Raw genomic sequence first — 22,016 nt, forward strand, 5'->3', positions numbered from 1 at the left:
AAAGCTGGTTTTGCCATAAAACAAAGTAAGGTGAAGGGACCTGCACGAGAAATCCAGTTCTTAGGAATCAAATGGCAAGATGGTCGTCGTCATATTCCAATGGATGTGATCAACAAAATAGCAGCCATGTCTCCACCAACTAGCAAAAAGGAAACACAAGCTGTCTTGGGCGTTGTGGGTTTTTGGAGAATGCATATTCCAAATTACAGTCTGATCATAAGCCCTCTCTATCAAGTGACCCGGAAAAAGAATGATTTCAAACGGGGCCCTGAGCAACGACAAGCCTTTGAACAGATTAAACGAGAAATAGTCCATGCAGTAGCTCTTGGGCCAGTCCGGGCAGGACAAGATGTAAAAAATGTGCTCTACACCACAGCCGGGGAGAATGGCCCTACCTGGAGCCTCTGGCAGAAAGCACATGGGGAGACCCGGGGTCGACCCCTAGGGTTTTGGAGTCGGGGATACAGAGGGTCCGAAGCCCGCTATACTCCAACTGAAAAAGAGATATTGGCAGCGTATGAAGGGGTTCGAGCTGCTTCAGAAGTGGTTGGTACTGAGGCACAGTTGCTCCTGGCACCCCGACTGCCAGTGCTGGGCTGGATGTTCAAAGGAAACATCCCCTCTACACACCATGCAACTGATGCTACGTGGAGTAAATGGGTTGCACTGATCACCCAGCGGGCTCGAGTAGGAAACCCCAGTCGCCCAGGAATCTTGGAAGTGATTATGGACTGGCCAGAAGGCAAACATTTTGGATTATCACCAGAGGAGGAGGTGACACGTGCTGAAGAAGCCCCACTGTATAACCAACTGCCAGAAAATGAGAAGCAATACGCCCTGTTCACTGATGGGTCCTGTTGCCTTGTGGGAAAGCACCGGAGATGGAAGGCTGCTGTATGGAGTCCTACACGACAAGTAGCAGGAACTGCTGAAGGAGAAGGTGAATTGAGCCAGTTTGCAGAGGTAAAGGCCATCCAGCTGGCCTTAGACATCGCTGAACGGGAAAAGTGGCCAGTGCTCTATCTCTATACTGACTCATGGATGGTGGCAAATGCCTTGTGGGGCTGGCTGCAGCAATGGAAGCAAAGCAACTGGCAGCGCAGAGGCAAACCCATCTGGGCTGCCACATTGTGGCAAGATATTGCTGCCCGGGTAGAGAACCTGGTTGTAAAGGTACGTCATGTGGATGCTCACGTCCCCAAGAGTTGGGCCACTGAAGAACATCAGAACAACCAGCAGGTGGATCAGGCTGCCAAGATTGAAGTGGCTGAGGTGGATCTGGACTGGCAGCATAAGGGTGAACTATTTCTAGCTCGGTGGGCCCATGACACCTCAGGCCATCAAGGGAGAGATGCAACATACAGGTGGACTTGACCATGGATATTATTGCACAGGTTATCCACGAATGTGACACATGCGCTGCAGTCAAGCAAGCGAAGCGGGTAAAGCCTCTGTGGTATGGGGGACGATGGCTGAAATATAAATATGGGGAGGCCTGGCAAATTGACTATATCACACTCCCACAGACCCGCCAAGGCAAGCGCCATGTGCTTACAATGGTAGAAACAACGACTGGCTGGCTGGAAACATATCCTGTCCCCCACGCCACTGCCCGGAACACTATCCTGGGTCTTGAGGAACAAGTCCTGTGGCGACATGGCACCCCAGAGAGGATTGAGTCAGACAACGGGACTCATTTCCGAAATAGCCTCATAGACACCTGGGCCAAAGAGCATGGCATTGAGTGGGTGTATCACATCCCCTATCACGCACCAGCCTCTGGGAAAATTGAACGGTACAATGGACTGTTAAAAACTACACTGAGAGCAATGGGGGGTGGGACATTCAAGCACTGGGATACACATTTAGCAAAAGCCACGTGGTTAGTCAACACGAGGGGATCTGCCAACCGAGCTAGCCCTGCCCAGTCAGAAATCCTACATACTGTGGAAGGGGGTAGAGTCCCTGTAGTGCACACAAAAATTATGCTGGGCAAAACAGTCTGGGTTCTTCCTGCCTCCGGCAAAGGCAAACCCATTCGTGGGATTGCTTTTGCTCGAGGACCTGGGTGCACTTGGTGGGTGATGCGGGAGGATGGAGAAATCCGATGTGTGCCTCAAGGGGATTTGATTTTGGGTGAAAACAGTCAACGAACTGAATGGCACAATGTGAACTGGTATATAATACTGTGTGTCACCTCTGTGTTGTACCAATGATATCAGAGTACGAGCCTCCCAACCCATGGAAGATCAACTATGAAACAAGCCGTGCAGCAGTGATGGAACGATGACTGACTCAGTATGCAGCAACCCAACGCCACACACCATCTCTCCCACCCGGAAAGACTGATACAACAGATGGAGCCCAGAGTCGTGGACTGGGTGAACTCAATGGACATTTTTAATGGACATTTTACAGGGAAGGTCCATGAACTAAGGGAATGATGTCTGTGTATTATGTTAAAGGATGGGAAGGGGAGGGGTGGTGGTTGGTATGGTTGTATTGCATCATATGGGACCTGGGCATGGTGTAAATGGTATGGAATAAGGGGTGGAGAATGTGCTGGTTTTGTCTGAGAAGGGGTTAATTCTCCTCACTGTGGGGGTCGGCTACCTTTCCAGCTTCCCGCGCTCTGCCGCGTGGCGGAGGGGGCTGGGAGGGGCAGGGCGATGGTGGGGACGGCTGACCCCGACTGGCCAATGGCAGGTTCATTCCATACCATGTGACCCCATGACCAGTATATTGAGGGGGGGCAGTTGCAGCGCCAGCACAGAGGCGGCACGGCGTCGGGTTGGCGGGCGGCGCGCGGCTGCGGCGCGGGCAGTTTGTTCCGGCGGTTCGTTCCCCCTCTCCCCTCCCTTCCCCCCCCCCTCCCCCGGGGCTTTGCGCCTCTCGTTGTTCTCCTTTACATTGCATTTCTACTGTTGTTTTCTTTTAATTTGAATTATTAAACTGTTCTTATCCCAACCCACGAGCGTTACCCTTCTGATTCTCTCCCCCATCTACCGGTGGGGGAGTGAGCGAGCGACTGTGTGGGGCTGAGCTGCCGCTAAACCACGACAATTCTACGCTTAAAGTTTAGCATTTTTGAGCAATAGAGTAAAAAATGCATGCACTTTTATAAGCATTCCAAAGAGACAGTGGCACAAGAGACACTAGGAGTAGATCTTCACTGACCCTAGCTGGGGAGTTGGCTGCAGCTTGCGTTGTGCCATATTCCCATGCTTACCCTGTCGTTTACGTAGGACTCTTGCTGACAGTCTGCAGATGTTCATTTTCATGTGGTCAATGTATGAAACTGCATCAGTGTTCTTACTGGAAGTGTTCTGTGTTTTTCGCTCACCTGTTTCACACATTTCCAGAAAAACATGGCTAGATCTTGACTGATAATATCTTACACTGAGATTGATCAAAGTGGAATTATTTCCACCTATATGCCCTGTGCATATTCAACTCTTCTCTGTGTTGGCTGACAAATGGAATGCTTTCTTTGAAAGTAAGAAAGGCATTTTTTCAATAAAGATTATATTCTGTTGAAATTTTTCCAAATCCTGGATAAAAATTGTGTGATTAACTCTGAAAGCCAGTTACTTGATAACTCTTACTTTTTAATATGAGTCAGTTGCTTTTGTCAGGGAGATAGACTGGCTGTGCAGTTAAGAAATATTTCAGTTTTGTACTTCAAATTTACATTAAGGGCTATATACTGGCATCCAGCTAGGAAATTCTGCTTACAAATAGGTAATATGGAATTGCCCACACTGCAAGCAAATAATGAAAGACTGTCTTAAACAAACTGTCCAAATTCTGTGTACAAAACTGAGATGCTAAAGTTTCTATGGCTCTGTTTTGACTAAAAGTTTCATTTTCTATTATATATGACAACACAGATATCCACATGAGGGCACCAGCTGACATCTTATTCTCAGACCAATATGTAATCTGTTTCTGATATGAACATATCAAGCAATGGCCACTCCATCCTTATACTTACAGGGCTAGAGTAGGGGGTCAACAGCTAAATGTTACAGTTCCCAATTTTTGTTTTATTCTTTTTTAGTTCTCAGGGCAACAATACCTTTACTTTCCCTAACCTCTACATTAAACAGAAATCTCGAAATAAACTTCTATCACATAGAGATGTGAGGATGCTAAGTTTTTAAAAGACAAAATTAAAATTCTTTTTTAACCTGGCTTCATATGGAATGTAAGTGAACTCTCATTAAAATTGGTAAAGTTTATTATTTCTTAGCTTTGAAAGCCGAACAAAAATTCCAAGGTTTTAGCCTGATTTTTATGAAATCCACAAAAATATGCAATCAACACCCATACCACTTGTAGAAGTTATGCAGTCTCTCTAAAAAGGCAAAGAGGAATTGGTGCTTTACTCTGTGTTAGGCTGAGGATTCAGGACCAAGATGGTCCACCTCCTTCCCCCACTGAACTCCAGGAACATTGACCAATGTAAATACAATACAGGAACAATCACATTTCCCCTCCCAGCTCCCAAAGCATCAGGCTGTCAACAGTGCAAAGGCTTGCGGCTTTCTTCAGGGGCCAGCAGACCACATGCTATAAGGAGGATGTAACAATATATTGGCTAAATAGGGATGGTGACCCAAGCAGACTGCAGGGTTATTTGGCAGCGGTGACTGCACACAACATGAAGTGATGTTAAAGGTATTCTTCTTTGAAATCAGCTGGACAGCATTTTGAAGGAAAGAGAGACTTGTCAGGCACTTCCAAAATGCTTCGGAGGGTATTCACAAAAGCTGTTTTATCCTAGTGAGGCTAATCTCTCTAGACTCTAAGCAGTGGAAACCCCAAAACTTTTCCAAAGAGTGATTCAGAAGAACCAAATTAGCAACTTCTCTTGCTTGCCCCTCGCCAAAGCCTATTTCTCCATTGACTGTTGGGGTGGTCTAGAGAAATTGGCCTCTCAGGACTAATCTTGGTCTTAGTGAATACTCTCTCCTGGTGACAGAGAAACTAAATACCATTATTTAAAGAGTAGAGATATGGTGGTATAGTGTAGTCCTCTGGAGTGGTGAAAGCCTAGGAAAATTTTTTTTTCAGCAGAAAGCCACAGAATTGGAAAAGTCAGAAAAAGTGTTGAGCTGAGGATCACCCTGTCCTTATTGCAATGCAGATACATAGATACAAGTATGTTTCATAGCATGAGAACAAACTTGAGCATTGGTACAGACATTAAAAATTGTGAGGATATGAACCTACTAGAAATCCTGGTGAAAAATAGTGACTTTAAAGAATCTGTAGGTTATTTTTTTCTAAGAAAATACAGTAATTTGGAAGGACAATATCCTCCCTTTAGCACAGTAATTTAGTCTTGCAAAATTTACAGAAGTCCTCTGGAACCAAAATCCTCAAGTGACTATTTCTGGGAAAGAGGAAGAAGTTAGTGTCTGTAAGATCCCTCCCTGCATCCCCTATGCATTGAAAAAGAAAAGTTCTCCATGTAAGTGTTTCATGTCCACTAAATATAAATTAGATGCATGGCAGAAAATGTTAAGGTATTTATGTGTATGGACTTGTATTTTGGGATATTCTTTTGGCACCAGAGCTACTTTAAGTGATTATTTCCTTTCTTCAGATATTGCCAAGAGAAATGCAAGAGAAGATTAATGGATGATTGTTGGTTATAGGCCCCAGCAAGTATCTCTGCTATTTCAATGATAGCTGTATGTCAGGGGAAAGGAGGAGGGGGATGAGAGTTGTTTGGTTGTCTTCTTGCATTGTTTTTTTTCCAAAGCACTTTTAAGGTGAAGGAATCAGCAGTGCCAGTAAGTGTTACAAGTGTTACAGTGAAAGAGGTTCTGATTAATCCATAACGTACTGTTCAGCTATCTAGAAGACTGGATTGGGTGAATATATATTCACCAACTGAAAAGCCTGATGCCTTGGAAACACCAGAAGATTTCTAAAGATTCTGGGTAACTGATTTTAACATAGGTCAGACCTCAATTTAGCTCAATATAGCTTATAATATAGGACAAAACAAAATTTCAGTGTCCTGCGAGTTGGCAAAGCTAATGATGCATAACAGGGAACCTGAGACTTCAGCAAGCACACTGAGACAACAGAAATAATGCAGAAAATGTAGCTCTCTTACAAACAAATGTCAAACCCTGAAAGGGTCAGTTCCCTAAGCTCTATAGTGTTCATACCCGAGGAGAATCGTGAAGCCAATAACACTCTACGTGCCAGGATCATTTGGTTCCTGTGAGTCACCACCTCTTGCATCTAAGTGGTACTGACAGAGAAGATTTGAAAAGTGTTGCAGGATCTACAAGAACTAAAATAAGGATGAAAAATAAAAGACTATAAACTGAAGCTATAGCCCAGATTGGTCACAACACTGGCTAGAGTAGCAGTGATTTCTGTGGGAAGGTTCTGTGCTGAGGTCTGTCAGAAAGGACGGGAGTTGTTTGACTTAATTTTAGCTGTCCAAGGGTTATTTTGTGAGCCTTAATTTGTTGCCTAGGGTTCTCCTGTAGTTACTGAAGAGGTAGAGACAGCTTCAGAAAGTGGTTCAGGTCTTTTACTGATGTAACTTTGATACTTGTCCTGGGTAAGATATCTGCTGTCTAGTGGCAACTGTGGAGCTTCACTGACTATAGAGGGATCATCTGGGACTCGATTAGACACCTAACTTTTAGACAGCTAAAGTTAAGTGAAATAGTCCCATCAATTTTTAGGTGGTATTTTGCATTTGCAACTCATGTCTGAGTAATGATCACTCCTACATGGCTTATAACTCTAAATAAGAAGGTTTTAATAGTTGAACTGTTCCTTATATTTAGTACGTGGAGACCCAGGTACCAAACATGGCACCAAAATAATGACACCAATGTGGCACAGAACAAATCAGTGATGTAGATGAGCAATCCAGATGCATGGTCATGCATGTGCAGAGTGCAGTCTTTGAACACACAAGACTCCTTGTACTGGGAAGTGGCAACTCTGGAAAAAATTTAGAAGTAACTACAGAGTTGTCATGTGGTGTTTTCCTTATCAGCTCTTTCTTGCTAATAGGTATTCAGTGAGAGCATAGATCTTCCTGTATACTTAAGAGTTTCTCTTCCTTAGCACTTAAATTCACAAATAGAGTAAATTCGTTCAAATGGACCATTTCAGAGACTGAATCCAAATGCATTAACAACATGAAAGCTGTGTGATACGAGCCCTAAAGTCTTCTAAAAGGCTCTTGCTTTTCCAGTGCAGTGTTTGGAATAATGCTGTTCAATAATTAAAATGAAAATTAACAGGGAAAAACCCCAGCTATCTGTTTACTAAAAGAATAGTCCTTCTATGAGCAGAATCACTAACATGTTTTCTGTGGATTAACTGAGATGACTTACCAGCCTTACCTTTGCAATGAGTCTAGATACACCGCAGAATGCTTCAAGAGAGTGCTATAAGTGCTGCCTGTAGCAGCATACTCTGTACTAATATACAGCAACTTTATAGGGTTCTAGGAATTGCAAACCTGGGTCTTTTTTAGAGAGCTGATGTTCCTCAGTCAAATTCTGCAGAACTGATAAAAATGGAATGTGAACATTAATTGAAATAAAGGAATGTCTCCTTGCCTTTCCATTTTAGATGCAGACCACTGCTGAAATTCAGGTCTTCCAAGCTGGCCAGAATTTATAGCTACTCCTAAGAATAGTCTTGTCACTTCCTCTTAAGCCTCTATATCTAAACAGTGAGAAGTAAAAATAGCTGGATGGTTTGAAGCATACCATGTCTGCAGTGTGGTATCTGCAGCTTGAGTTTCACGTAGCTTTATTTGCTTTCTGCAATGAGGACATTTACAGTCTTTTGTGAAGAATTTGCACTTACAAGTCTGGTCAAAATTCATAATACCTTTAAAGTATTGCAGATAGCCAGTCAGTGATCATCCTTTTTTGATAATGAGCAGTTACACTTCAATCAACCTGATGCTTATGATTACTGGCCTTGTATTAAAAGGCTTACAAAAGCATTTCTTGCCATAGTATGTAATTCCATAAGCACTTTCAGCTAGTGTAGTCAGCCTCACCATCAAATGTGGTAACTGTTGAAAGCCATCTAGCCCCAGCCAAAAAAACCTTCTCAATGAACGTGTACCAGTTCAGCATGCAGCTGCACAGATGTTGATGCCAGCTCAGGCATATGGGTGGGAAGAAGCAGTGGGAAGGTGGGATCAGTTATTTCAGCAGCAGTGTGGGGTTTATGACAAAACAAATTGCTTATGGGTCTACTAACTAAGGGTTGCCAATATAACAATTATATGTAAGTAGAAACTCACACTGATAACGACTTTTCTTAGTTTCATAAATTTAAGAACAGAAAAGAGAACGCAGATTTCAGAAGAGCTTCAGGTGTCCAATACCAGAATATAATTGTACTCTTAATATTAAATTCAAAAAAGAGGCAGTTTAAAAAATTGTGCGTAAAGATGGGTGTGCTGTTGTCAAAGAAATGAAGGTGCAAGATAATGAAGTTGAATATGTTTCATCTGCTGTCCATGCACATCGTCGGCTCACCTATATAGCTGGCGTCAGGGTGCTGGTACCCGCAGACACAGGCTGTGGCTGTGAGCAGACCCAGGGGTGGTTCCTGGGAAGTAAAGTTGTCCTATATTTTGAGAATAAGTCTAGACCCTATGATTGGTTTAACAAATTAGAAATTCAAAAGTAATTAGTTGAACTAAAGAAGTGGTATTTGAAGATACAATGAGAAATCTCTAGAATCAAGTAACTTCCTGCCATTAAGTGAGTGCCTATGGATTACTCAACTAATCTGGAATAAGGCTTTCCCCTGTAAAAGTAAACTCTCCAAAGTAGAAATTGATATGGAATTTTCCTTTGGGCTTAGTACTCAGATCTCAGACCTGGGAAATTAATGTGATCTGTAACAAACCTAATAGGGGCTCAAATGCTACACAGCATCCTCCAGTGACCCCAAGGTAATAATTCTTTTCTGCGGTGCTTCTGTTGCTACTTTTCCTTTGGTAAAAGTATCTTGGGAATGCTCCTCAGGACTGAGGGAAAATGCCTCTTTTTAGACATTTCCTTCTGAACTACCATCTCAGTTTCACACAGCTCCAGCATCAGTCCAATTTAAAAATGGTCATGTCCAGTTTTAGCCTCTTTATTACAAAGATTGCATGAAGCACAAGCTGATCCACACATACATTAATATGGTTAGTGGGAGCCTGCAGCTTACATGCCTATAGATGATCTGAGCTTTTGCTTTGGATCATTCCCTTGGATATGGACAGAGAATGGAGCTGTTTGTGATTTATTTTTCAAAAAGTTGTTCAATGTAGTGATGCTTTTTCTCTGCAGCAAGATGAGTAGGAGTTGTCAGATAAAAGAGTTGGTTTTACAACCCAGCCTATGTGTGACAAGAGATACAGTGTACGTGAGGAGCTGTGGTTTGGGAATCACTTCTACTGTCATGTCCATTTTTCACTCTCTTGTTATGTGACAATCCTGTTTTGTAAACTCTCTTGGGATCTCAGAGATTGTGAAGCTGAAAGTAACAGGGCCAGAATTAACTTCAAGTAACTGACCAGAATCAATATCATTTGTACCTCAAGTGTATCTGTTTTAGCTTTTCAGAATTCTCTTTGACCCAGCGAGATAAAGAAAATACTTTATCTCTGGAAATATCTGGACAGTATTCAAGGACCACTTCCTCTGAGCTCAAGATCAGTGCATCCCCAGGAGGAAGAAGTCAGGCAGAGGAGCCAGAAGACCTGCATGGATGACCAAAGATCTCCTAGAGAAACTCAGATGGAAAAAGGAGGTACATGGTATGTGGAAAAAGGGACTGGCCACTTGGCAGGAATATAGGAATGTTGTCAGGGTGTGCAGAGATGCGACGAGGAAGACCAAGGCCCACTTGGAATTAAATCTGGCAATGCATGTCAAAGATAATGAGAAGGGCTTCTTTAAATACACCAGCAGTAAAAGGAAGACTGGGGATATAGTGGGCTCACTGCTGAACAAGGAAGGGGCCATGGTAACGCAGGCTGCAGAGAAGGCAGAGTTACTGAATGCCTTCTTCGCCTTAGTCTTTACTGCTAAGGCTGGCTCTCAGGCATCTCAGCCCCCAGAGAAGAGACGACAAATTGGGACAAAGGAAGACTTACCATTGGTTGAGAAAGACTGGGTCAGAGATCATCTAGGCAAACTGGATCCTTGCAAATCCATGGGCCCTGATGGGATGCACCCACGAGTGCTGAGGGAGCTAGCGGATGTTCTTGCTGAGCCACTCTCCATCATCTTTGAAAGGTTGTGGAGGACATGAGGGGTGCCAGAGGATTGGAGGAAAGCAAATGTCACTCCAATCTTCAAAAAGAGCAGAAGGAGGACCAGGGAAACTATAGGCCAGGCAGCCTCATCTCCATCCCCAGAAAGGTGATGGAGCCGTTCATCCTGGAGGTCATCTCCAGGCATGTAGAGGACAAGAAGGTTATAAGAAGTAGTCAACATGGATTCACCAAGGGAAGATCATGCTTGACCAACCTGATAGCCTTCTGTGATGGTGTGACTGACTGGGTCGACGAAGGGAGAGCAGTGGATGTTGTCTATCTTGACTTCAGTAAGGTATTCAACACTGTCTCCCATAGCATCCTCACAGGCAAGCTAAGGAAGTGTGGGTTGGATGAGTGGACAGTGAGGTGGACAGAGAACTGGCTCAACAATCGAACTCAGAGGGTTGTGATCAATGGAGCAGAGTCTGGATGGAGGCCTGTCACTAGTGGTGTTCCCCAGGGGTCTGTGCTGGGTCCAGTCCTGTTTAATATATTCATCAATGACCTGGACGAAGGGATAGAGTGTAACCTCAGCAAGTTCACTGATGATACCAAGCTGGGAGCAGTGGCTGATACACCAGAAGTCTGTGCTGCCATCCAACAAGATCTGGGCAGGCTGGAGAGCTGGGCCGAGGGAAACCTCATGAAATTCAACAAGAGCAAATGTAAGGTCCTGCACCTGGGGAGGAACAACCCCATGCACCAGTACAGGCGGGGGGCTGAACTACAGGAAAGCGGCTCTGTGAGAAGGACCTGGGAGTGCATGTGGACAGCAAGCTGACCATGAGCCAATAATGTGCCCTTGTGGCCAAGAAGGCCAGTGGTATCCTGGGATGCATGAAAAGGAGTGTGGCCAGCAGGTCGAGAGAGGTTATCCTCCCCCTCTACTCTGCCCTAGTGAGACCACATTTGGAGTACTGTGTCCAGTTTTGGGCCCCCCAGTTTAAGAAGGATGCGGATCTGCTTCAGCAAGTCCAGCAGAGAGCTATGGAGATGATCAGGGGACTGGAGCATCTGCCTTATGAGGAAAGGCTGAGAGACTTGGGTTTGTTCAGCCTGGGGAAGAGAAGACTGAGGGGGGAATTTCATAAATACCTGTAAATATCTAAAGGGTGGGTGTCAGGACGATGGGACTAGGCTCTTTTCAGTAGTGCCCAGTGACAGGTCAAGGGGCAACGGGCACAAGCTGGAATACCGGAAGTTCCACCTCAATATGAGAAAAAACTTTCCTGTGAGGGTGCCAGAGCAGTGGAACAGGCTGCCCAGGGAGGTTGTAGAGTCCCTTACCTGGAAACATTCAAAACCTGCCTGGATGTGTTCCTGTGCCCCCTGCTCGAGGTGTGCCTGCTCAAGCAGCGGGGTTGGACAAGATGATCTCCAGAGGTCCCTTCCAAACCCTACGATTCTGTGGTTCTGTGAAATTATAATGCATGATGCAAATTACAGCAGCAAGCTGTGAAGGATTTTCACCTTGGCATTGCCTTTGTATGTTGCTGAACAGAGATTGTCATTTTACCTCTTCAAGCTATGGGTCCTTCTCCTTGGTCTCTTCAGGAGGCTAGGGCAAATCATAACACATTGCTTTTGGCAGCTCTGAAAGAAAATCCAAGTCCTCACATTCAAAGACCAATATTTGAAAGGACTGTATATATATATGCCACGTATTACCAGCGCATGAATGAGATAGAGCAACACTTTCAAGGAGTAGGACCTGGGATGGAAAAGCAGAATATCTTTCTTTCAGATATTTTGTATTCTGCTGTTTTTACATATTCATCTTGGAACTTCAGTTCTGTCTTGACCACTGTCAAAGATGTTTTATTGTTAAAGTCAGACTACTGGGGCTTCAGAGACATTGCAGTAGATGTTTAATAAATGCAGAGGAAGCTATCTCAGCTTTAACTGTTAGAATGTAAAGAAAGCAGAATAATAATATAAATTATGAAGAACAGATTGTACTTCATTCTGTAGGAACTGAAGTACTTCAAATAGGTTAACAATCTTTTAAACTAAATATTTCCCAGTGTATGAGATTTTTCACAGTACTGCCACCCCAAGACAAAATTTCAGATATGATTAAAATACACAAAATGATGCTAGTAAGTATGCTTTTTAAGACCAGTTTATATAATTTCATTGCCATGAAGACTAAAGCAGACTAAATCACTTTAATCTTAAAGCTTAAAAACATGTCAGGCTGGAAGGAGGGCATGACAGCACAGAAGACCTAGGCATGCTAGGAATGCCTGCTAGCATTCATGGAAGGTGTGATACTGGGAGGTATTCTAAGGAAAAACAAATCAGTCAGATGCCTTTGGCCACACTGTTAAGTAAAGCATATATGTTTCTGCGGAAGAAATATAAGTATAGCACCATTGTGTCTTTAGGTGAGAAATTTGGGTGGATATTCACTGATGTGTGCTTGTCACTGACATCTGCAGCAAAACTTTCCCAGAACTTGCACACCTTGATCATTGACATGCTGGGAATTTACTAGTCTTCCCCAGAGCGGGGGATGACCATGGAGCTCCCCACTTTCATTTTACTGAGCAGTCCCAGGGGACTAGAATCCCTCTGGTGGGGCAGGGTATATGACAGGAAAATAGTATGTATTGATAGTATGCAATTATACAGATGATAAATTTTGCAACTCTTCCAAGTTCAGTACCTTTGCTTGGTAAAATTTGCAACTGGGTAATTCTCATACCACTTGCCTTTAACTATTGGCATGTAACAACAGTATTGGCCATTACATCAGTGTTACACTTAGTCATGGGGAAAGAACAGGATAGTTATTGTAAACACTCTCGGGAAATGGGGATCAATGGCAGAATTGATTTAAACTGACCCTGACAAAAAAGTGGTCCCATCGCAGGGCTCTGCAGCCAGGGCCCATTAAAATAATGGTTTATTTTCCTTGCTGTTTTTGAGACACTGAAACTCTGTCAGCCTTGAAACAGAATGAACTGCCAGGAGTGTAGTTGTTTTGAGTAAATATTCCCAGAATTTCAACACACCATGGATGGCAATGACGTCTCTTTTGATGTTTGTTGTTCTAATTCCAATACACAATGCTGAGTGTAAAACACAAAACTGTAGGTTACTCTGCAACAGATTTATGCAAAGAAAAAAATCTTAGTAGCTCTGTTATCTGCCCCTTTTATTTTAGTTTTGCTCTGGCATCTCTAGAGTTTCTAGCTATTCGAGTTTCTGAAGAGGCTGCTCTTCCAAGAACAACTTTCTCAAGGGGAGAAAGGAAGAATAATGTAACATGCATTTTTTAAATTTCCAGAAAAAAAAAATTATTTTGTTTCATCTCTTCCAGGAAGGGCTTAGGCAAGACTGGATTTTTTTTTTAATTATTATTTGGGGAGCAAGCACTGGACCTCCGAATCTGTTCAAGATAAATTGGGCACCTGTTGTTACTCTGAGAATTACTCCTTGAAGATGCTAGGGAAAATATTTTCAGAATGGGATCGATCAGACAAGCACTAGAACAGGTGGCCCAGAAGGGATATGGAGTCTCCATTCAAAACTCAAGGGAGCAAGGCACTGAGCAGCCTGACCTGACATTGGAAGTAGTTCTGCCATGACCGGATGCTGAGACTGTGTGATGTCCAACGCTCCCTTCCAGTATCAGTTCTTCTATTAATCTATTATTTTGAGGACTTCCACAGGAAATGCTAATTTCTTCAACTCTTGTGCTTCAGTTCTCAGTGGATTCCTGTGCTCAGGACCATACATTTATTGCCTAGTCAAACTGTCAGCCCATAAATGGGCCCTTATTAATCAGTAAGATAAAATAACTGGCTGTGGAGGAGAAAATGAGAGGACCAGAGGGTTTTTACAAATTAAATGGGTATTTTAAAAGTGGGACACTTTTCTTAGGAACTTAGGTAAGAACTGAATGATCTTGGTCACCAGTAATAGAAGGTGAATGTCTTTTCTCAAAAACTACATTTATAGCAGCCTAACACCATTTTCTTGAATGGGGTTAACACTGATGTGTATATTCTTCAGATCAGAACCAGGTCTTTTTACTTAATAGCTTGGATGCCAAAATACTTCTGTGTGCTCGCTGTTCTGACTGCAGTTTCACATGGTCAGTGGTATTAAGTGTTTTCAGTCAGCCCTGAGACAGAAAAGAATCATCTAGTTCATGTCTTTCTTCATCTGAGGTATGGTCTAGATTTTTGCTTTCTGTCCAGGTATTAGATTTGGATCACAAAATGCTGATCCACAGATGGAACTAGCCCAACATTCAGGGCTCTTCCTACCCAGATTTTTTTTCTCAATCCATTAGGTTGCAAACTGTTCAGTTGCAGAAAATGTCATTATTTGTGTATCTTCCTCAGAGAGGAGGAGACCTGGTTCCACTATTGGACCCATTTTTGTGGCTTTCTCTCAGACCTCTCAACATTTGTTTCTTGCTGGCTTAGTCTCTGGGGATGTAAGAAACAAAGACCGGCACGTTTTTTGCCTGTAGCGCTGAGCAGTGCTGCGGCTTCTCTGGTTACCATATGTCCCAACACTCAAATGCATGGTGCCAGCTCATGCAATGACTTGTGCTACACTACTGTCTGAATAAAAGTGTCACAGAGGATTCAACTTGCATCACTTTCTTGCCTGCAGGTCTACACTTTTTCTTCTCATTCTTCCTCAATTTTATGCATGTAGAGTTAAGGTTTGTGGGGCATGAGCTGAATGCAAAGGTCTGACTCACCCAATTTAACTGAGGGACTTAAATTAGGAGCCTATTTGCCCTAGGCTACCTTAATAGTCTGTTAAGAAAGAGAGACTTTTTCAGCGGGAGTTAGGTGTTACCTGAGTACTCTGCAAAGATTTTCTCTTCTCTTTCAAGAAGGAGCTAACACTGAAAAGGTACTTGGCCAGCTACCTGGAGTTAGGTGAGATGAAACCGGCCAGAGTACAAATGCTAACAAGGCCAGCCCTAACCCCAGACAGTCCAAGCAACAATCTTATTTTCCAAGCAGCCCCTCAGACCTGGCTTGTTTAACCTTTCTTCCATCCTTCAATTATCTTATGCCAATGGCACAGTCCTTACAAGCAATGTGTGGGCTCTTACCCCACAATAATTCATTCTTCTTTTAGAAAGGGATTGGCAACAGCAAGCTACCTGGCATGTACCAAGGTCCAAGCCTGCCCGCAAGCGCCACAGACCAGAGAGGATGGGAGCAGAGACATGGGGTAGGTTTGGGAGGCAGAATTGCAGCAGGCAGAGGGGAGAGAAAATGAGCTGCTGAGCTGTGGAGGTGAAAGACAGGAAGATGAAGAGAGGAAGATGAGGGGATAGTAGAAAGACTTGGGTTAGGAGAATATGCATCTGGGCTTTTGGGAGGAATGTGGAACCCCTAAATCCTGGTGGGGGCCAGAGCTATGTGAGGTCTGCCTTGGTGCAAACAACTGTTCTGCACATCATCATGTGCTCCAGCCTTTCTACCCTGTTCCAGAATGGAGCCCAGCAGTAGATCAAAAATGATCCATGACATTCAGATCCTGATTTGGATTTGATCCCGCCACACCCAAACAATGGGTGATACACTAATTTAGAAGTATAGACAAGGTGAAACATGAAGCAGCTAAAAAGAAGGAAGAAATGTGAAGCTGACTAAAGAGGAAAGGGGAATTACAGCTGATGTGCTGTAATTCTGTAGGAATTTTTTTCCTCTCTTGGTTATTTACAGATCATAGAATCACAGAATTATTTAGGTTGGAAGGGACCTTTAGAGGTCATCTCATCCAACCCCCCTGCAGTAAGCAGAGATATCTTCAACTAGATCAGGTTGCTCAGAGCCCCATCCAACCTGACCTTGAATGGTTCCAGGGATGGGACATCTACCACCTCTCTGGGCAACCTGGGCCAGGGTTTCACCACCCTCATGGCGAAAAATTTTTTCCTTATATCCAGTCTAAATCCACGCTCCTTTACTTTAAAACCCTTACCCCTTGTCCTGTCACAACAGGCCTTGGTAAAGAGGTTGCCCCCATCCTTCCTACAGTCCCCCTTTAAGTAGTGAAAGGTGGCAATAAGGTCTCCCCTCAGCCTTCTCTTCTCCAGGCTGAATAACCCCAACTCTCTCAGCCTGTCCTCACAGCAGAGGTGTTCCATCCCTCTGATCATTTTTGTGCCCTCCTCTGGATCTGCTCCAACAGGCCCCTGTCCTTCCTGTGCTGAGGGCTCCAGAGCTGGACGCAGCACTGCAGGTGGGGTCTCACCAGAGCGGAGCAGAGGGGCAGAATCACCTCCCTTGCCCTGCTGGCCATGCTGCTTTTGATGCAGCCCAGGATACGGTTGGCTTTCTGGGCTGTGAGTGCACATTGTTGGCTCATGTCCAGCTTTTCATTCAGCAGTACTTCCAAATCCTTCTCTGCAGGGCTACTCTCAATCCCTCTATCCCCCAGCCTGTATTTATAGTAGGACTTGCCCCAACCCAGGTGCAGGACCTTGTACTTGGCCTTGTTGAACCTCATGGTGTTTTCACAGGCTCACCTCTCCAGCTTGTCCAGGTCTGCTTGGATGCCATCCCATCCTTCTGGCTTGTCAGCTGCACCAGTCAGCTTGGTGTTACCTGCAAACTTGCTGAGGGTGCACTCGATCCCACTGTCTATGTCATTGGTGAAGATATTAAATAGTATTGGTCCCAGTACAGACCCCTGAGGGATGCCACTCATCACCAGTCTCCATGTGAACATCAAGCCAGTGACCACTACCTTCTGGATGCAACCAGGCAGCCAGTTCCTTACCCACTGAACAGTCCACCCATCAAATCCATATCTCTCCAGTTTAGAGACAAGGATGCTGTGGGGGACCATGTCAAAGCCCTTACAGAAGTCCAGATAGATGACACCTGTAGCTCTTCCCTTGTCCACTGATGTAGTCCCTCCATAGAAGGCCACTGGGTTGGTCAGGCAGGACTTGCTCTTGCTGAAGCCATGCTGGCTGCCTTGGATCACCTCCCTGTGCTCTGTGTGCCTTAGCATAGTTTCTGGGAGGATCTGTTCCATGATCTTCCCAGGCCAGAGGTGAGGCTGACCTCTGATCTCTGGTGACATCATATACCTTGCTGTCATTTTGTCAATATTTAATTGTTGTCCACTAGTCAATACCAGGTGCATCTCACTAGTCTCACACACTTTTGGGGTCAAAGAGATCTTTCTCTAGCTCCTGTCAGCTTTATCAGGTTGACCACATTTTTTTCGAAGAAAAGCCTTCAGTCTGCTGCGAAGCAACTCCTCAGTAGTTTGGGAGACTGTCTTGCTGAAGCTTGTGTGCATGAATAAGTGCAGTGGGTCTGGTGCACTCCTTTTAACTGCTGAGCCCACATTCGGGACCATCTTGTATCTTGTTAGAGACAGACAGCATCTTTTAGCATTTTAAATTTCAGTCTTTTCTAGAAGACGTTTTGCTTCATCCGTAAAATACCATGAAATTAATATCCTGGCTTTATGTGCCAGACTGATCTAGCAATAAGGTTTAGGTTTCTGTCTTAGAGGTTTCCTAGTTTGTCTCTGACCATCTATTTATGTCTATGATTATTCCACTATAAACCTTGTTATGATACCAGATTAATTTTATAAATATGCAACTAGAGGTGGGCCCAGTCCAGTCTGAACATTTGCGTGTACATTTCTGTGTTTATCTTTGCTTCTGTGTGTGAGGCTCATTTCCAAGGAATCCAAACCTGGATCCAAATCCAAAGTCCTCAGATGGTCCCTGTCACTGCAGAAGGCTAAACCAAAACAGCTGAGCACAACTTTGAAGACATTTAGATTGTAAATCCTGGTCCAAATGACTTGGATTCCTCTCTTTCTCCCATCCCTTTAATCTAGATTAAAGATAAAATCTTCAGAGCACGGGAAAAGGAAAGAGAATATCAACAGTTGATATTAATTGCCCTCTATCAATCTCTGAAGAATTCTCAAACTATTTGGACAATCTGATGTAACAACATTAATAAACTAAATGTGAGAAAGAGAAAAAGCCAGTAATTACAGCAGAGTTTAAACATCACATCTGATAAGTAACAAAGACCTCTAAATATAACAGATAAAAAAGATAAAACAGAAAGCATAGTAAAGAAAAAAAAACCCAAAGCATTGTCCTCAATGCTACAGAGGTCACATGAATTAAATAACTCTAATGTCTTTCAGGAAAGAAAACATCATTAAAAGCCTGGAAGAACTGAGTTCTGAATTAATTCTTCATCGACATTCAAAGCACTTCCCCCGCCCTTCCATCCCAGCATTTTTCCTAAGGCCCCTTGCTTGACCCATAAAAACCATGTAATTGTTGTAAACAAAAAATAAACTTCTGGCCATTAATGGGAGATTAAAACTTTGTAAGAAGTAGCATGGAGTAATCAAGCCGTAAGCCAAGAGTATATTCAAGGTCTGAAAGAGGCTCTATAAATATGCATATATGGAATTTATTGATTTTATTATTGCCATTATATACTGTGTTTGCTAGTCAGTTATATTTATTGTCAGTTGCTAGCAGATTTTTTTGATTTAAAGGTAAAATAATTGTGAATTCTTTATGGCAGCTTTGCAAAGTAATAGAACCCAAATTTTTGCCAAAAAGGTCCCAGTCAGTGCAATTTGCAAAGGCTTGTGGTGGGTTAGCTTAATCGAACTTTTTGGAAGATACATGTCTTATGTGATTCTTCTTTTAGTGTTCTTGAATGGACAGATGTCTTAAAGCCACCTTTATTCCCTCCATACAAGCCATTGGGGCAGGCAGCTGTTTGGCATTCTGTGCCCAGCTCTCTCTTCTCCTTCCTGCTGGAACCTCCTCACCTTCTTCCTTAGTGCTTTACATCTGCTGATCTTCTCTTTCATCAGTCATTTCTAATAGAGTGAAGCAGTGGAGTTTAATATACTTCTCTCTAGGGTAGCAAGTATATTTTTTTCTGGGTTTGCTTGTATTTTCTTATAAGAAGTTACATTTCAATGCAGCCCTACAATATTTTCATTAAGATGAAACACTGGGGGCTTTTCTATTGAGATGAAGGATATGTCACAATTTTAAGACTATTTCTGATGTGGTTCTTCAGTGACTTATATTTTTTTCCTGTGGCAAAAAAACCAACACAACAAAGGGAATTGGCCTAGGGAAAATGCCACTGGGATACTGTTAAGAAGTCTGACTTAAAGCCAAGCAGCATATGCAGGGCGAATGCTCAGTCTACCCATTGTACTTACAGCCACAGGGGGTTGAGAATAATACCCTATGAGATTTTAACAGAAGTGTGGTAAAACTATTCTGGTATAGCTCCCTGTGTTTCTGAAATCAGAAACCTTAGCTTTTGGTTTAACTTATATTATGTTACTTTAACATAGGTGTTTATTTCTGTGTTAACACTGCACTATTATGCACTTAAGAAGAGCTGTGAAGAGAGTGCAGCCTGCCTCTTAGCATACAACATTAACAGCTTTAACCCAGGTACCACTCTTATTCCAATGCACTTGATGAGCTGCTGATGAGTCCGCAGCTACAGAGGTTATGGCCATTGTGCATTTACTAGGTAGTTCTTTCCCCAGAAGGCAGCCTAGGAAGAGCTAGTTCAGTCTAGTCTATTTTTGGACTGTTTTAAGTTGGACAAGGAAAGACTACATTCAGGCATAGGCCAGAATTATGAAGGTGAAGAGAAGAATTGCCTTTGTTCAGTTTTAACTCCCCTGTGCCCAGAATAGTGTGATTTACCAGAGAATGTGATCCATCTCTGACAGTTTTTATTTTCCTTTCAGTTAAAGTAAGGATAATAATCTAGGGCCATCTGATAGCTTGGAAGCGTGGAAGTGCAAAACAAAGAGGGGACAGCATGCTATGCTGGCTGGTCTCCTATGAAACGTACTCTTTATGGGGCAAAGAACCAGTGTAATCACTGCCCGCTGCCTCCTCACATCATTGAGGTGAGCAAGGCAGAAGGTGGTTCTCAAAATTACAAGCACAGGCCTGGTCTTTGCTGGTGGCAGTGCAGCAATGCACTGCCTCTTGCTTAGGGCTTGGAACAAATCCGCCGTTAGCCTTAAGGAAAGTCTGTTAGCTAAAATATTAGCTACAACCTTCAAAACAAAACTTGTTATTATATTGTCACAGAACGCCTGTGGATTTATGAGGCCCTGGGAATACAATAAATTAATCACAGTAGTACTTGTTTGTTTGTGTAAAGATTTGCAAAACAAGTAATAAAGTGTTGATGTGATTTTTTTAACTTGGAAATTCATTAGGTCGTGTTCTCGGTGTAGTTTCCTTCTTTAAAATGACCTATTCTGGAATACAGCTGGGAAGCCAGGATTTGGTTGAATATGATTAGGATTTCAGGAGTCACAGTCTCAAGTCTTATAAAAAATTGTTCAGATCCTAAGTTTGATCTTCACTGTATTTATTCTTTATCTGCAACAGTCTTCCATAAATTTTACAAAAACTACATGATGCATTTTATAGCATTACAAAGAACTAGCTAGGAAAAAAAAAAAAAGAGGATTATTAGAGGTAATAGACACTGACTTTCTGGTAAAATAAATGGAAATAACAAATGATTTTATTTTATCTCTCAAAGTAATGAATAATTGAATAGAAGCTTTCCGTTTAAGAGGACTCAGATGTTTTTCATTAGGACAGCTAAAAATCTTAACAAAGTGTTTCAGAGTTTTCCAAATTATATCCATCTGCATAAACTAATAAAATCTAAATTATAGTTTCCAGTAGTTTTGAAGATATATTTATTCAAAAGTTGATATATTATGCATTCTTCACAATCTAACTCAGTTCTTATCCTTCATCCGACTGTACATTAGAAAACACAGTGTTTTACACCTAATGCACACTGAAACCACAGATGTCCCTACATGCTATAGCAATACCAGCCTGGACTCCAGGGGACTTCCATGCTATCTGCATGCTACATTGCCTCTTGGAGTCGTCTGTTTTCTCGATGACATTGCACTGCTTTTATTTTTGGCAAGGCTTTTTTAGTAGAGTGGCATGATGTGAAATAGAATAACCTGATGAAATACAGTAAGTAAATAATAGTATTGTACAGGGTACCTCTCATCATGGCATATCGCAAAGAGTTTTACAGACTTTACATATAAAAATCTTTCTTTACCCACCACTGAAATGCAGTTACTGCTAGAGAAGAATAGGGTAACCATACCATGCCAGGAATAACAGCTTTTTTGAGTAAGGGAAGTTAAGAAAAATGTCTTCATATGAAACAATAATGGGAATATCTAGGGGGGCCAGATCTAATTACTAGCATTTGCATTTGGTCAACGTATTTAAAGGATTTCTTGTAAATACATGAATCTGTAACAGGGATATGGGTATCCATAAATATTCCAATTGCCACAAGTTCATATGGCTTCATTTTGCCTTTTCTCAAAAACAGCACCTTAAGCAGCAGAAAAGAAAAAAGAGGAAAATAATATCTATTTAAGGATTGTTTCAAAATTTACTGAAAGGACAAAATGCCACTTAGTCACTAAAAGCTGTCTTACAAATGCTCACATTTTCTCCCAAAGTACTGGACAATTCTAACTCTTCCATCTGGTGTAATTCAAACAAAAAGGCACTTTGAGTATGTTCAGGTAGAATCCTGTCACATCAGAATCTGAGTCAGGGTGTCATTCAGTGCAATACAATGCTGGTAGTGGCAAGACTGATGTT

The 22,016-nt window shown here is 42.8% G+C and overlaps 1 long non-coding RNA gene across 1 annotated transcript in view; it reads left to right on the forward strand.

Moving 5' to 3' along the window:
• The window catches only part of LOC135310606 (uncharacterized), a 40,881-nt gene extending 20,130 nt beyond the window's left edge, over nucleotides 1-20,751 (forward strand). The window contains exons 2-3 of the long non-coding RNA XR_010370673.1: nucleotides 9,619-9,820; nucleotides 18,497-20,751. This is a non-coding gene — a long non-coding RNA (uncharacterized LOC135310606). The remainder of the gene's footprint in view (nucleotides 1-9,618; nucleotides 9,821-18,496) is intronic.
• The last annotated feature ends 1,265 nt before the right edge of the window (nucleotides 20,752-22,016 follow it).

Source organism: Phalacrocorax carbo, chromosome Z, assembly GCF_963921805.1.
Source record: "Phalacrocorax carbo chromosome Z, bPhaCar2.1, whole genome shotgun sequence".
Lineage (NCBI taxonomy): Eukaryota > Metazoa > Chordata > Aves > Suliformes > Phalacrocoracidae > Phalacrocorax > Phalacrocorax carbo.